Source organism: Oncorhynchus gorbuscha, linkage group LG10, assembly GCF_021184085.1.
Source record: "Oncorhynchus gorbuscha isolate QuinsamMale2020 ecotype Even-year linkage group LG10, OgorEven_v1.0, whole genome shotgun sequence".
In the NCBI taxonomy this organism is placed as follows: Eukaryota; Metazoa; Chordata; class Actinopteri; order Salmoniformes; family Salmonidae; genus Oncorhynchus; species Oncorhynchus gorbuscha.
The window spans coordinates 41,275,391-41,289,359 of record NC_060182.1 but is presented as its reverse complement, the minus strand read 5'-3'; positions in this window follow the sequence as shown (position 1 = coordinate 41,289,359).

Sequence of the window (13,969 nt, the reverse complement as noted above, 5' to 3'; positions counted from 1 at the left end):
ACAACTCCATTGTGTCCTCCTCCCAGAGCGCCAAGAACCTTGGCGTGATCCTGGACAACACCCTGTCGTTCTCAACTAACATCAAGGCGGTGGCCCGTTCCTGTAGGTTCATGCTCTACAACATCCGCAGAGTACGACCCTGCCTCACACAGGAAGCGGCGCAGGTCCTAATCCAGGCACTTGTCATCTCCCGTCTGGATTACTGCAACTCGCTGTTGGCTGGGCTCCCTGCCTGTGCCATTAAACCCCTTCAACTCATCCAGAACGCCGCAGCCCGTCTGGTGTTCAACCTTCCCAAGTTCTCTCACGTCACCCCGCTCCTCCGTTCTCTCCACTGGCTTCCAGTTGAAGCTCGCATCCGCTACAAGACCATGGTGCTTGCCTACGGAGCTGTGAGGGGAACGGCACCTCAGTACCTCCAGGCTCTGATCAGGCCCTACACCCAAACAAGGGCACTGCGTTCATCCACCTCTGGCCTGCTCGCCTCCCTACCACTGAGGAAGTACAGCTCCCGCTCAGCCCAGTCAAAACTGTTCGCTGCCCTGGCACCCCAATGGTGGAACAAACTCCCTCACGACGCCAGGACAGCGGAGTCAATCACCACCTTCCGGAGACACCTGAAACCCCACCTCTTTAAGGAATACCTAGGATAGGTTAAGTAATCCCTCTCACCCCACCCCCCCTAAGTTTTAGATGCACTATTGTTAAGTGACTGTCCCACTGGATGTCATAAGGTGAATGCACCAATTTGTAAGTCGCTCTGGATAAGAGCGTCTGCTAAATGACTTAAATGTAAATGTAATGTAATGAGTAAAAGGGATACAAAGTATATTGAAAGCAGGTACTTCCACACAGGTGTGCTTCCTGAGTTAATTAAACAATTAACATCCCAGCATGCTGAAAAATGTCCAGTTGCCTATTACTTTGGCTAACATGGCTAGAAGCAGAGAGTGCTGTGACATTTAAAGCGGGATCTCAAAGGAGCATAGTGGATTTAAAGGGGTTTGTGTCTCGGTCACCAGATCTCAACCCAATTTATGGGAGATTCTGGAGTGGAGCCTGAGACAGCATTTTCAAGACACTTGTAGAATATATGCCAAGGACTGTTCTGGCGGCTTGTGGTGGTGTCAGCAGGCCATGCATCAGATTATTTTTATTTATTTTTTTACGTTGTTTCCAGTAAACATGACATACAAATAAAGGCATTTAAATAATTATATGAAGAGTGCCTTGGTCCTCCTTTTTGATTACGAATTTACCCCTTTTACCAAAGAGCAACTTCTGTCTACCAAAACCTACTAGTGTACCTTATCAGCGCTTCCCTTCCTCCTCTTTTTTTTGCCCTATTAAGACAGTTTATGTTGGTGTTTCCTTTATTCTGGCAGTTACCTGTACATTTCTTATGCCTAAATGGTATTGCTGCTATGGCAGATGAGTGAATGTGCCTTCTTTTTTTGTCACACAGTACTGACAGTCTACTAATGTGTTGTGGTAGTTGATTTCTTGTTTCTTCACATTCTTATTTACAATACAGATACAGTATGTCTGGAAGAGTATTAGGGCAAAGTTAATAGAATAAATAGGGGTGGTATTTGAATGATTTGTTTCATGTATAGTACTTATAAAAGTAGCAACATTTAGAGAATAAACAACAAAAATTGAGTCTTTAGAATAAAGTCAATTATATACACGGGGGAGCTGAACTTATTTACGCTTGTCATAAAGAGTTTGAATACTTATTGACTCAAGATATTAAAGATTTTAATTTTCATGTTTGTCAATATGTATTGTGTGTAAAAAATATATATATATATTTAATCCATTTTGAATTCTGGCTGTAACAGAACAAAATGTGAAATAGGTTAAGGGGTATGAATACTTTCTGAAGGCAACGTAAATATAGGCCTATTAGATCAATGATGATTGTTTCTTTATAGCCTATATAACCAATCACTGATCTGACAGGTTGGTAGCCTTGCATAGAATCTCGTTATACTATCAGTCTACCAGTGATGTCTTCAAGGATGGGAGTATTCACATCCCTGAGTGAATACATGTTAAAGGTCCTTCTGTAGCTCAGTTGGTAGAGCATGGCGCTTGTAACGCCAGGGTAGTGGGTTCGATCCCCGGGACCACCCATACGTAGAATGTATGCACACATGTCTGTAAGTCGTCTGCTAAATAGCATATATTATTTGGACATTGTTGTTTTAGCACTGTACTACAGTACTTTGGATTTGAAGTGATGCAATGACGATGAGGTTAAAACATGCTGACCACACCGCTCGCACCCACAGTGCTTGCACCCATCAACGAGCTTGACCTGCTGCAAGTCCCGCCTCTCTTATCTCCTCATTGTTTTTTAGGAGCATATACCCACGTGGGTGATTGAAAGATGAACTGAGGTCCACACTCCAGTCCAGGTGGTAATGCACTTTAAAATCGGTTGCCAAGCACAATATAAAGTCCAAAAATCAAGAAGAAACCTGAAGGAAGAGAGATTACTTGAAACAAACTCGGTTTACCCTATTATCTGTGGATGAAATGTCAGAGTAGAGGACCTTGTGCATTTCAGGTAAAATAACCCAATGTTTATATCCCAGGACAAATTAGCTAGCAACAGCAAGCTAGCTAAATTGCTATAAATGTTTAATGTTGTTTGACCTGTCCTAAATGAATACAGTTGGTTCAGAGTTTTTGATATTTCAACCTGCATGTCCTGATTGCATCTGGCGTGTGTGGACAAAAACAACATGCGTGCAGTCTGGTCAGGGGTCAGAATGTAACCTCCATGCGCATGAAAGAAAACTCAGGCAGGGATGATGTCGGAATTCTCTCACTGTTCCAAAATGTGATTGTTAAGCAACGGGACATTTACCCACGCAGCCCTCAAACGAAGGCATGTTGCCTGCTAATTATCTATAGGCTATGTTTCAACTTAGAAAATAAAATAATTTGACAACAAGTTGTATTTTCTAACGACCGTTTGAATTGATGCCTGTTCCTCCTCATTAATTCACATAAGAAGTAGCCCATTTCACTGTTGCGGACTATTTATGTATGAGGCTTTACTGGTTTGCAGACCATTTTATTTATGAGGCTTTACTGATCCGGACAAACTTCTCTCTTTAACGAGAGTCCAAGCACTTTCCTTAGTGTTTCCCAAGTATGAGGACATTGCACATCTCTAGTCAAAACAGGCCTTGCACAAACATTTTCAAGACACACCCGCATTGCCATCATGGTTGTTTTCCTTACAAATTGGACCTTGACAATGTGTGCTTTCCTATCAAAATATGTGGATATTTTCTGTATATCGTGCTGTCCTTTCTGCTGTAGCACACCGTATGTATGTATGTATGTATGTATGTATGTATGTATGTATGTATGTATGTATGTATGTATGTAGGTATGTAGGTATGTATGTAGGTATGTAGGTATGTATGTATGTATGTATGGTTTAATGTATTTACTGTTTTATTCACGTTTTCAAGTTGGTGACAAATCATGCATTCAGATTCTTGCATAGATTGTAATGGACACAATGGACACGTGTGTAAAATGTTTTTATATTTTTTATGTTGAACTGATGATGAGCTAATGCTAAGCTATTTCTGTGGCGCCATGTATGTTGACATCATACAATGCATTGTGGTTGTCATTAAAACGTCTGTCAGACCATGTAAGCGTCTGTCAGACAAAATACTGTAACAACCCTGGGTTTATAAGTGCGGATATTGACTCTGCCACTCGAACATGCTTTTGGGGCACAGTCCAGCGCACTACAAGGTTGAGGGTTCGAGACCTGCTCCCTGCTTGTTTCATTACATTGGTGTCAGAAGTGATCGGACCTTCCATCCACGAACGTGCGTGTGCTTGGCCAGTGAACTGAGTCGCAAGCGAATGCGAGGAAGCGCTCTTTGGGAGTAGTGGAACGACCCTGGGTTTATTAATGCAGATATAATTTTGCTACCTCAGGGTGTTAATCGTACTCTCCTTGCGTTGTTTTGTTCAAATAAATCACCCCAGCCTGTGGTCCCAGTTGAGCATTATTTACTATCTGTTGTTAAATAAGAAACTGCACGTTAGTTGTGCAGGGCTTAATGATGTTGATGGCTGTCGAAGGTAACATCTGTAGCATGACAACAACTGTGTTAGCAGTGGGTTTAAGTGACCATTACATCGGTGCATACTAGCTAACACACGTATATACAGCAATCCTATTCCAAAGCACATCCCAGAAAGCCCTCAATCCCCAACAGGTACCATATACCCACACATGTATAAATCAGCAATGTACAGCAAACTTGTACATATTTTAAAATAGAAAACAATATTCAGAATGTGACCTTAACCTTTGCACATTTTCATACTGGGGAGACCTAAAGTTCGATCTCCCCCTCTTTCCAAGCGGGACCAATAACAACATCCCTTATTGTCATCTGAATTAAACAAACCAATAAGAATATTTGAACATTAAATACACCTTTCTTTAGAGGCAAGTGGAAACATAACCAACCATGTTACACCAGCTCAGACCCTTTCAGAACATCTACTGCTTTCTCAGCCAGGCAACTTTAGATAAGCAACCCAGAACTGTGTTTGCCTCAAAAAAAGCATCTTGCATCAATCAGTGTATTCCAGTTCAGAATAAAAATGATTACTTGTATTTTAACATCAACAGCCCCCCCCCATCTTCATCTGTACTTTTAGTAACGAGATAGCTTGCTTTGGATAACGTTAGCTAGCTATTAGCTGTGTATAATGGGATCGTTTGAAAGATAAACTCACATCGACTACTAAGAGAGAGTACTCCCTTGTTTCTGCTGTTTATAAAATGCCTTGCTAGCTGACTTACTTTTCCACTCTCGAGGCACTGTTTCTCGAAGCATTCTGCCCGGTTCTGAAACATCTCCCTGGGTTTACCATCATGCCGTGGATGTCAGGACCTGTCGTTTTAATTTGTTCATTTTTAGAAAGACTCATTACTAAGCACTTCCCTGCACAAAACCGATTGAGTTATTTCTGAACATGTATTAAACCAATGGAGAGAAACGCATCCCTGTATTTGCGTTTCGTGACAGTTGAGCTCAGTCAGAACTTGAGTCCATTCGATGGCAAGTAGGGATGACAAATCCAGTGTCTGAACGACAGCACTGCAGCGTGTGGGTCACGGAGAGAAAGAACTGCCGGAAAAAGTTCCGGTAAACCGTGAAGCACACCGGCATGCAACTCCAGTAATTAGTGAAATAATTATAATTATACTCTGACACGTCGCGACCCATACTTTAAGAAAGGCTGGCACCAGGATACTCAATATAGTGGGCCGCTATAGGTTTATAATGCCCTACGAAATAGCTGTGTTATAGCACATTTTAGAGTGCAGCTTTACATGGGACACATACACAGACGTAGCCGCCGGTCTCCAGGATCCCAATATGATTCGTTTCATTGGAAGGATAGTTGCTATAAGGGGCACATACTACTTACTGTTCGTAAAGCACCATGAATAAGGTCGCGAATAGTTGCAATTATGCGGCAGAACGTTGTCGTGAATACGGAGGGCAGACCGGCAGGGACTCAACCCCAGAGCTCTTCGCAGTCCGTGGCTGAGGCTGGTGACATTGCCAAGAGAGTGGTTTGTTTGTGCTCATAACTCACCATGGCCGTTAATAGTATATGTCTCCGTATAGTCTGAAGTTCCCAGGTAGAAATGTAGCGTGTGCCTGTGCAGTGACGCCTGTTGAGTTATTAGACCATTCGATTGATCGCCATTTGTTTATTTTGTCCTACTTTTATTCTCGAAATAACATTTGGAGGTTATTCAAGAAATATTGCCACTTTATTCTCTAAGTATTACTATTCGCCCCCCCCCCCAAGTACCACCACTCATCACTCTTTAGTTGTTTTTTCTCTTGACTTGGCCCTAATACTCTTCCGTAGATATGGGGTAAATAGGAAGCTGCCTATTGACATGAGCTGTACTGTATTAATGTTTCCAGTAGGTGGTGATCATTGGATTGGGGCTGACCTGAGTGAAAATGTTTTGGAACCCCTGATCTACTGTAGATCATGGTGTTGAACTGAGGGAAGGATTGGATTTCACAATTTCAGTGTGGTTGTTTTCAGTTAAATTCCTCGAAGGCTTTTCAAATTGGAATTTAGTTTACCTTCTGAATTGAAATAGAGTTGACCCAACCCTGCTTTTCGAACCAAGTCACTCAATCTTCCTATGTATTCTGAACAATTGTGTGTTCTGTGTTCCATGTTTCAACAAGGGTTGAGGAATTGGAATATATTATTGTCTTATAAGTATTGACAGCCCAGTATCCAGTAATCACTGAAGATAGACAAATCTGAAAGCATTTTAAGATCTCATTCGATAATAGGCTACTACAGAGTGTAAAGCCACCTACAACTGTCTTCTCTCTCTTGGTGGTTTTAGAACAATACAGATGGATGGGGGTGGAAATGACTGTTATAGAGCAGCTCATTAATAAAGAGAGAGAACTGTGTGTTTGAGCCAAAATGCTCTCAGACTAATACAGTTCTGCTGCTGTCCTCCCACATAAATCACAATATTACTGCCCTCTCACAGAGAAATGATAAAAGCAGGGGAAGCAGGGAAGCTGAGAATTAAATGAAAGGGGGCCACAGAGTGTGTTCATTACTGTAATTTGTATAATGTTCCTAATTGACAAATTGGGCTATATTTTTCTTAATGGCAGATTGGGCTATGGTATATTTTTCTGCTGGGGAATTCATGACAGGGATTAACCATTTCCTTTGGCACCGAGTGGTACAAATTGACCTGGGACTTATATTCATTCACGTTGACTGAACTCCACATGCATTCTGGTGGTGCCAACGTCTCTTAGGCGTACTGATGTCAATATTTTATATTTTGTAGGGGGGTGGGGGTGGGGGGGTCCCTTTGATATATCTAACGGGGGGCCCTGATTGGTTTTGGGGTTACCCAGGCCCCCTATCATTAGAACCATGTGTAGGGAACAGGGTCTACTCAAGGGAGGGGAACACTAGAGACACTATTTAGTAAGTATATGGGTATTAGAGGAGAAAAACCATAGACTATTCAGTCATTATCTAAAACATTTGATCTGTGTACATCAGAGACCAGTTAACATGGACGTTATTTACTACCCTTGAGTCTAGTCATGACAGTTGTATACTTTTTCTCCTTAATTAATCATATTTTTGCCTAATTAATTGTCTTGATCTTGGATTTCATGGTTACGTTCCAGACTTATTTGTTAATGGCATCATCCCTGTGGAGCTCTGAGTAGAGAAACTATTCTGACAGTTTTTTTTAGATTAGTAGACAATACAGCTCATAAAATTATTAATACAACATTGAGGTGCCCAGACACAGATTTTTCCATTGATTGCAGTTTTTAGACCAGGCTTAATCTAGGTCTGGGAAAACAAGCCCTTATCTAAGGGTTTATATATATATATATATATAATATGCTGATTGGCTGACAGCCGTGGTATATCAGACCGTATACCATGGGTATGACAAAACATTGATTTTACTGCTCTAATTACTTTGGTAACCAGTTTATAATAGCAATAAGGCACCTCAGGATTTGTTATATATGACCAATATACCAGTGATGCTTTCGTGCCTAAGAACATCCCTTAGCCGTGGTATATTGGCCATATACCACACCTACTTGTGCCTTATTACTTCAATATATACTGTACACGTCAAAAGTTTGGACACACCTACTCATTCCAGGGTTTTTGTTTTTACTATTTTCTACATTGTAGAATAATAGTGAAGACATCAAAACTATGAAATAACACATATGGAATCATGTAGTAACCAAAAAAGTGGTTACTACAGAGTGGCAGGCAAGCTCGAGGTCAGGGCAGGCAGAATGGTCAGGCAGGCAGGTTCAGAGTCCAGACAGGCAAGGGTCACAACTGGGAGGACTAGCAAAACAGAGATGGAAAAAAACATGCTGGTTGACTTGACAAACAAGACGAACTGACAACAGACAAGCAGGGAGGAAACACAGGAGTAAGTACCCAGGGACTAATGAGGAAAACAGGTGACACCTGGAGGTGCATGGAGACAATCACAAAGACAGGTGAAACCCATCATGGTGTGACAAGGGCGTGCCTTCCCCGGGAGGAAGAGCAGCTCCGGCTTGTTGAGCTTGAGGTGGTGGGCTGACATTCAAGTTGCGATATCTGCCAGGCACGCAGACATGCGTGTCGCCACCTGGGTGTCAGAAGAGGAAAGGCGAAAAGTAGTTGAGTGTCTTCCACAAAGCAATGATAGAAGAGACCATGTGAGGATATGACAGAGCCGAGTGACTTGGTGTATAGAGAGAAGAGGAGAGGGCCTAGGACCGAGCCCTGGGTAACACCAGTAGTGAGAGTTTGTGGTGTGGACACAGATCCTCTCCACGTTACCTGGAAGGAGCGGCCTGCCAGATAGAATGCAATTCATATACAGTATGTCCAATAAGAAATGTTTGTTTTTTGGAGAAGAAAAAAAATCCTGTGCCCTACTGGAGCCATTCTCTCTCCACATTCAGTTCTTGAAATATTCCTTCCCCAGTGATTCAATATGAACTGGGATGCTGTTGGGTTTTTCTTCTCAGGAGGTAGAGATGTAGATGTCTTGATCACTGGACTCACTGGGCTCAGCTGATGTTCATGAGATGACCTTTGGTTACAGTACACACACCAAATACAGGCTGACACAGTTGGACCATACTTTTCTGACAAAGAAGGGTAGTGACACTCTGTCTACTATAAAGGTCAGGATGTGTCTGAAGCTGAATAGTCTTTCACCTTTCAGGTTTGAGTGCATCCCAAATGACACCCTATTCTCTATGGGTCCTGGTCAAAAGTAGTACACTATATAGGGAATTTGGTGCCATTTGGGATGCACCCTGAGTCTCCATGCCTTCTCACTGTGACATCATCCCTGCTGTCCACCTCTCTACTGTACCCATAGTCCCCTAGACCACCTAACCCTCCCTCATTCACCTAGCCCTCTCAACCCAGCCTCTTTCTGTCTTTCTCTCCCCTTCTTTCCATCTGGCACCTAACCCCCCTGACCCAGCACTCTGTGGCATTTCAGAGAAGGCAGGTGGCTACTGACTCTGTTTGGTCACCTGGCCAGATTGTACCCACCTCTGGAGCCTGTCCTCATCCTCTAAAGGCATCCCCTAACTTACCATGCCCAAGAGGAAGGAAGGCCTAGAGCCAGATGGTCTGACCAGCTGGAAGACAACCTACACAACCTGGGACTCAACACCACATCAGCCTGGGACCTGGCCCGGGAACTGGGTGGCACAGAAAGCCAAATATCCAGTCTCTACTCTCCAAGGAGCTAGTGAAGGTGAGCGAGGTGGCAACCATTACATTTCAACCCTCATACCTATTGGACCGTCATTATTCCACATGCCCTGCAGTGAATTTGGAACATTTATACCCTAGAGTTATTCTCTCTGTGCTCTTCAGAAAGCTATGAAAGGTTGTTGAATGGCTATGGTAAACCTTTGAAAGATATGTTTTCCAACCTGTTATTTTCCCAGAGGGAATTCAACATAAAAGTAGAGATAGATTAAGAGAAAGATGAGATATTGAAAGATGTGCCCGAATAAAGTCAGTTTCATGTTTTAGATACTTTGTTTTACGTCTCAAAAGAACAGGTGCAAGATGTTCAAAGGTGCAACAGAAAACCCTTAGTAAGTGAGACCCTTGAAGTCAATGTGTTCTGACAGGAAATTGCCTAAATCACTGGTTATATCATTTCTTAGTCGTCAGATCATTTGTAAAAAGTTAATTCCTGTGTTTTCAAAGGCCTTCCCACTGGGCATAGACGTCAGTTTAATGTCTAGTTTGGTTGAGTTGTCAACGTGAATTCAATGTGAAATCAACAATAAAAAATATCACCCTGTCATTGGATTTAGGTTAGAAGTTAGGTTTAAAAAAAAGGAAATTAACTTACGTTGATTACTTATGGCAAATCCAATGAGTTTTCCACATTGATTCAACGTCATCGCATTCAATTCTGTTGTTGAAATGACGTGGAAACAACATTGATTCAACCAGTTTTTGCCCAGTGGGTTGTGAACCTGCTCATTTGTGAAGCCAAGTTTGCCCTATTGGCCCCAAGTTCAATGACAAATTCTATGCAAAACCTCCCTGCTTTGCATATCAATGATATGCAAAGATCCTACAATATCTCAAACACTGACATAGTATGAGTCCCATTCAATTAATAGGCCTAATGTAGGTCTCCTATTCTCTCCCCCATAACTGGAGTCACGGTTGCAATAATAATCTGTCTTTATTGGTCTCAATTAAATGTCAGACAGCATCAATAAAATGATGTTGCTACTTGCATGTGGTATCAAATCAATCTGTTTGAGAGTGCAGTGTTGGGCTTCTTCCTAAATTGTACCCCTTTTCCTATATAGTGCACTACCAGGGCCAGATTAATGCGGGGGCTGAAGCCCCTGGGCCCAGGCCTGTGGGGGGCTCAAGAGGAAGCAGGGAGGTGACCAAGAACCTGATGGTCACTCTGACAGAACTCCAGAGCTCCTCTGTGGAGATGGGCGAAACTTCCAGATGGACAACCATCTCTACAGTACTCCACCAATCAGGCCTTCATGGTAGAGTGGCCAGATGGAAGTTACTCCTCACTAAAAGGCACATGACAGCCCACATGGAGTTTGCCAAAAGGCATCTAAAGGACCCAGACCATGAGAAACAAGATTATTTTGTCTGATGAAACCAACACTGAAATCTTCGGCCTGAATGCCAAGCGTTGCTGGAGGAAACCTGGCACCATCCCTACGGTAAAGCATGGTGGGGGCGGCATCATGCGTTGGGGATATTTTCCGGCGGCAGGGACTGGAAGACTAGTCAGGATCGAGGCAAAGATGAACGGAGCAAAGTACAAAGAAATCCTTGATGAAAACCTGCTCCAGAGTGCTCAGGACCTCAGACTGGGGCTAAGGTTCACCTTCCAACAGGACAACGAACCTAAGCACACAGCCTAAACAATGCAGGAGTGGCTTCGGGACAAGTCTCTGAATGTCATTGAGTGGCCCGGCCAGAGCCCAAACTTCGAACATCTCTTGAGACCTGAAAATAGCTGTGCAGCGATGCTCCCCATCCTCCAACCTGACAAAGATTGAGAGGATCTGCAGAGAAGAATGGGAGAAACTCCCCAAATACAGGTGTGCCAAGCCCCGTGATGCTGGCCTTCTAAGCAGAGTTGCAAAGGAAAAGCCATATCTCTGACTGGCCAATAAATAAAAAAAGATTAAGATGGGCAAAATAACACAGACACTGGACAGGGGAACTCTGCCTAGAAGGCCAGCATCCCGGAGTCGCCTCTACAGTGTTGACGTTGAGACTATTGTTTTTTGGGTACTATTTAATGAAGGTGCCAGTTGAGGACTTGTGAGGAGTCTGTTTCTCAAACTACACCCTAATGTACTTGTCCTCTTGCTCAGTTGTGCACTGTGGCCTCCCACTCCTCTTTCTGTTCTGGTTAGAGCCAGTTTACGCTGTTCGGTGAAGGGAGTAGTACACAGCGTTGTCCCAGATCTTCAGTTTCTTGGCAATTTCTCGCGTAGATTAGCCTTCATTCCTCAGAACAGGAATAGACTGAAGAGTTTCAGAAGAAAGTTATTTGTTTCTGGCCATTTTGAGCCTGTAATCGAACCCACAAATGCTGATGCTCCAGATACTCAACTAGTCTAAAGGCCAGTTTTATTGCTTCTTTAAGCAGAACAACAGTTTTCAGCTGTGCTAACATAATTGCAAAAGGGTTTTCTAATGATCAATTAGCCTTTTTAAAATGATAAACTTGGATTAACTAACACAACGAGCCATTGGAACACAGGAATGATGGTTGCTGATAATGTGCCTCTGTATGCCTATGTAGATATTCCATTCAAAATCAGCCATTTCCAGCTACAATAGTCACTTGCAACTAAATGTCTACACTATATTTCAGATCAATTTAATGTTATTTTAATGGACAAAATTGTGCTTTTCTTTCAAAAACAAGGACATTTCCAAGTGACCCCAAACCTTTTGAGCGGTAGTGTATACTAAATATAGTTCTTCCTAATATTGTACAATCTGTGGCGCTTCATTGGCCTGGACTATTGTTTGTCTGAAGTCAGGACCAGATTGATCTCCGTTTGTCAGAGTAGCAACTCATTTTGGTCATTGTGGAATTAAAAGAAGATTCAGCTAATGTCATGTGAAAGGGGAATTTCACCCTGGGGGAATCTGGGCTTGTTTTCATAATGTCTGAGGCATTTCTAGGACAGTGGGGTGTGTTTCACACATAATTACCCAGGAGATCAAAAAAAGTCCTGCTTTGTGGCATTTCAAAGGCTCAATGTTCTACTGATCACACTGATCACACACATGCGTTTTTGTGGTGTAAATATGGTTGTCCTTATTCAATAGAGCCATTGGACATCTTTCAGCAATGTTCCTATAGGTGGATTCATTAGCAAATATACAAGCAGACACATTTTTTTCCAGTCTGAAAGACTAGAACTTGTTGGGCTGAGTTTATTAACCTTACAGCAGTGTTGGGTGATTTGGAAAACCAAAGTCAGTCAATAAATAATATAATATTCTTAGGAAAGGTTTTCATCTTTAGCTCACAATCTGTGGATACTATTATGATTAGAAAAGGTTCAAAATCTATGTCAAGCATCACAGCACAACTGAAAAATATATGTCACATGGAAACCAAACGAGGGTGGTCTATGGTGATAGGTGGGATGGGCTGAGAGAGGCTGAGGGGTGGGATTAAAGAGTTTGTTTAATGTTTTATTGTTATGTGTTTGCTGTATGTAAAAGTACCATGCATTTAAAATGTATATGTAGCCGAGAAGCTGTAAATTGAAAAAAAAAAGGTTTCCTCTGAACAGGAGAGGTGGTGGATAAGTTAATAAAAATGTTTAATAAACAAGAGCTGAGTAAAGGGTCTGAATACTTATGTAAATGTGATATTCCTGTTTGTTTTTATGAATTTGCAAACATTTCTATAAATCAGTTTTTGCTTTATTATTGTGTGTAAATTGATTAGGGATTTTTTTTTAAACTCCATTTTAGAATAAGGTTGTAGCTTAACAAAGTGGGAAAAAGTCAAGGGGTCTGAATACTTCCCGAATGCACTAAGTTTACTCCCGAACAGTGAGGAGAAACAATAATACAACAATTTGTTGTAAATCTCTAAAAATAGATTTCTGCCTACCTACCTAGGCTCATTTGTACGGTCTGGTCGCTGTGCAAAGGTTGAGGGTTATGCCATATTTCTTTCCATTTGGCTAGATATTGTTGTAAATGTAATCTCTATACCTGTGCACATGTATACATGTACAACTAGTCTACCCTAATGTTGATGTTATGCTGGCACGGTTCAACTGTTGGTCAAACTGTACAATAGAGTATATATGTTTTTTTGTTGTCTTGCAGACAATAACGTTTAATGCCTGGGCTTCTTCCTGGAGTGGATTCTCGATTCAGAAACAATTCTGTTGTCTGCATGTGTCATTGTAGCAGAACTGTATCCCGTGAACTGTACCCCCCTCGAGGGATTAGACATTATGATGGATTTCAAGCAGATGAGGAGCTGAATGACAGTTTGATCATGACAACACTCCTCCCACAGCTTTACAATTATTCCCTGAATTTTTCTTTTGGAATTGCAATTTTATCATGACCACCTCTCCCATCTGCTGATCACCAGTTCTTTTATATACACATTGTTACACCGGATGTGATTTAACTAAAGGTTTTTGGTATCCATTACTGGGTCACAGGATATGTATTTTCAACCAACCTTAGCGATGTCCTCGAATCAGAGGAAACAGGAGTCATAAAATGTCAAATGCTCCCGTTATTAAAATAAATGCTTTTTTTTGCTCCAAAAAGATGGTGTGCCACC